Source organism: Sinocyclocheilus rhinocerous, unplaced genomic scaffold, assembly GCF_001515625.1.
Source record: "Sinocyclocheilus rhinocerous isolate Xijiao unplaced genomic scaffold, SAMN03320098_v1.1 scaffold605, whole genome shotgun sequence".
NCBI lineage: Eukaryota > Metazoa > Chordata > Actinopteri > Cypriniformes > Cyprinidae > Sinocyclocheilus > Sinocyclocheilus rhinocerous.
Genome location: NW_015661612.1, coordinates 1,362,933 through 1,366,557, shown reverse-complemented (window position 1 = coordinate 1,366,557; position 3,625 = coordinate 1,362,933). Strand labels below are relative to the sequence as shown.

General features: G+C 36.8%; 1 protein-coding gene across 1 annotated transcript in view; it reads right to left on the bottom strand.

Moving 5' to 3' along the window:
- Positions 1 to 3,625, bottom strand: part of LOC107726474 (sorting nexin-3-like) — a 26,869-nt gene that overhangs the window by 17,134 nt on the left and 6,110 nt on the right. The window lies entirely within an intron of this gene.

The following is a 3,625-nucleotide window of genomic DNA, read 5'->3' as shown; positions in this document are numbered from 1 at the left end:
ATTGAAATCGCATCATATGACCCCTTTAAACTAATATGGTTTAAAAACGCATGATTAGGCCTGTCGCAATAATCAATATATCGACTTATCGCGCAATATATGTACATGACCTCAATAATTTTTGGTGACGCAATATATCGCCCATTATATTTACTTAAAAATTAATGTCACCGTGTTTTGTACATTCCATTTGCGCCTGTGTCTTTTGCAGCTTCTCGTACATAACGTGGTGTAGTCATGAGGTGCTAGTTCAAATGTAAAAAAAATTTCTACAAAAAAAAGTTTCATCTGCAGATATGGTCTTGTTTAAGTATCTGACGGACATCTGACTGCTAAGTAGTGATTGTGTTTTTCAGCAGTAGTGTGCACCCTTCATTTACAGAGAAAAGAAGGTCAGGGAAAAATCTGTAGATGGAAAAATCTCCATACAAGTTCTTTGTGCATTTCTTTTTTTCTACTTTGCACTTTTTGTTAGAAAATGTTTATCTACCATTTAATCAGGTTTTTTTAAGGTATCTAATATTTTGATTCTTAATTTCCATGATCTAAATATTCTTAAAAATTAAAAGTTTGTTGTCATTTGGAAGTGTGTAGGCCTTCTTGTATTATTATGCCATTACATTATGATTATATATTCAGTGGCATAAAATGGTCTTAAAATGACAATAATATCGTTTATCGCAATTATTTCTGGGCAATATATCGCACAACAAAAAGTTGTTATCGTGACAGGCCTAGTTGTCGTGCAGAGTCAGTGGTCTCATGTCACTCAACTTTAGCACTGTAAACAAGGTGGCCACAAACAAAGAGTTAAAGTCATGGTGAGACTGTCACAATATGGATCTGATATGAAGTTATATGAACTGAAGCCAACAAACAGAACTTCTACCACAGTAAGTCATTACCAGAGAGTCCATGCTTATGTTGTGCTGTCATGTGAATATGAGCTCAAACTGTCTGTGAAAAACCCAATAAAACGGACCTATTCCAAGACCAAGTGAATGTGTCACAGTTGCAAATTTGCATAAACCATAAAGTGAAAGATTATAGGCAATGTAGTCAATGTTCAGCTGCTTAAAGTACTAAAGACTTTTTTTCAAATTATGATACAAAGCAACTGTTCTCTATTTGAACTGTCCTATATCATGAGCAAAAAGAAGTATGACAAACTCGAAAATCAGGCAGAAACAGAACATATTCATAACAGAGAAGTTACACTACCTTTCAAAGGTTTGGGGCCTGTAAGATTTTTTTTAATATTTTTGAAAGAAGTGTCTTTTGCTCACCAAGGCTGCATTTATTTGATCAAAAAATAAAACAGTATTATTGTGCAATATTATTACAATTTAAAATAACCGTCTTCTATCTGAATATATTTTTAAAAATAATTTATTCCTGTGATGGGAAAGCTGAATTTTCAATTACTGGAGTAAGTTGCTGGTTTGATTTTAACATGCTGATTTGGTGCTCAAAAACATTTTGTATTATCAATGTGAAAAACAGCTGTGCTGCTTAATATTTTTGTGAAAACTGCTTCATTTTAGAATTCTTTAATGAATAGAAAGTTCAAAAGACCCTGAATGAATGAATGAATGAATGAACGAATGAATGAACAAATGTCTTTACTAATCAATTTAATGCATCCTTTTGAACAGAAGTATATATATACCTGCTTTGTGTTATTGCATTAAAATCTCCTGAAGGAACAATTCTCCCAAAAATGAAAACGGTGTCATCATTTACTCACTCTAATGTAATTTAAATCCGTATTGACTTTCTTTCTTTAACACAAAAGGACAGATTCTGAAGAATTGTACTTGTCGCAGCAGTCGCACTTTCCATTACAACTACAAGAATGGGAATGGAGGCTTTCAGGCTTTAAAGAGGATGCAAATACACAATGAAAGTATCATAAAAGTTGTGCATGCAACTTGTGTGGTACATTTTTATGTCTTCTGAAGTCATATGACAGCATTATAGGAAAGAAAATTTAGGTTAGCTTCTGCAAAAAGATTGAGTCAGTCAGCTCACAAACAAATCATTCTGTCTTGGTTTTGTGAACTGAATCGATTGTCTGATGACAAAGATTGTACTTACACAACAAGATATGTCCATAAATCGGACACTGCTCACATGAGCATGCCATGTTCCTAAATCATTATGTTGAAAATATTCGCTTTTTGCATTCTGTCAGTTTGATAATCAGACTGGAATGACATGAGGGTAAATAAATTCTACCTTTAAGTTTAAGTTACAGATGAAAAAAGACACCAGAATCCGTCACTATCCGAAGTGAGGAAGAGATATGCCCGTTCCGAGAAGAGACCAGAGGAGCAGGTGACGGGGGATGTGCATTTTTGTGCCATCCAGTGGGGAGTGGGTTTGGCAGGGGGTTAAAACGAGGTCTGCACCCCATAGTCATTCACACGTTCCACTTTAAAAGAAGGGATTAAGAAGCTTCTCGCTCCCTCTCCAAGACACACACACATACAAATATGGCTTGGCTTCTTTCTCTCACTTACCATGCCAGGATCATCTATGGGACGTGGGATATGACGATGGAAAGGATAATGGTTGGCCACCGAGCGAAAGAGAGAAAGCGTGCATGGATGGTGCGGAAGAGCGTCAAAGAAAGATGGTGCCCTTGGCATGCAAAAGCATGTAATCAACACAGGCAGTGTTACTATGACAAATACAAACAGAATCTCTTTATCTCCTCTCATTGTTGCGATTGGGCTACTTCAGAAGCAAATCAAAAGTTGACAGCTCCGCTCTTTCTCTCTGTCTTGAGGGCTAGAGCGAGAGAGCGATAGCGTGAGAGGGATGTGTGGGGTGTTCCCTTATGCAAAGCAGGGTCACCGCCGACTCAAGAGACACACAATAATACTGATTACACGCATATGCTAATTATTATACGCTAATCAAGTACAGTAGCTTTAGATTTGGGCTAATGGCAGGCGGTGGCTCGCTCTATAGGTAGGAGAAAGCTAAAAATACTGTAGGAAAGCTGGGAAGACAGTGGCCTATTAGCAGACACAACAGCACTTGTCACAACTCATCAGTTGTGGAAAATCACTGCTTAGGGACTCTAAGGGGTTTTGACAATGTCTTTTCTTCGCCTTCGCCTCCTTTAGGCGAGCACTTTAAATTTAAAAGTATCGCATTTCAAAAGAGAATTTAGGCTATTTAGGGAAGAAAACATGAATTAGATGGGAAGAGTTTCAACAACAACACCTGAGTCTGATGAACATTACAACATCTTTCATCATAACTTCTGAAACTATGAAGACTTTGAGTTAGGGGTGGGCGATATGAGCTAAAATTCATATCACAATATTTTACATTGTCCAGGCGATATCGATATTATATTGCGATATGAGAAAAAAATTACAGGCAAAATATTTTAACCTTATAGAACTAGAAAAAGTGAGGGATTGGACATACACCCGAAAAGTCTTTTTTTATTGTGTCACTGTTTTTCCTCAAAAAGTGCAAACATGCAACATGAGGTAGGTCCGTATGAATTAAATTAAATTACATATTGTGTTTGAGTAGGCCAGTGGTTCCCAAACCTTTTCTGCCGGGCCCCTCTTTTGTAGAGAAAAATATTTTCAAGGACCCCCCC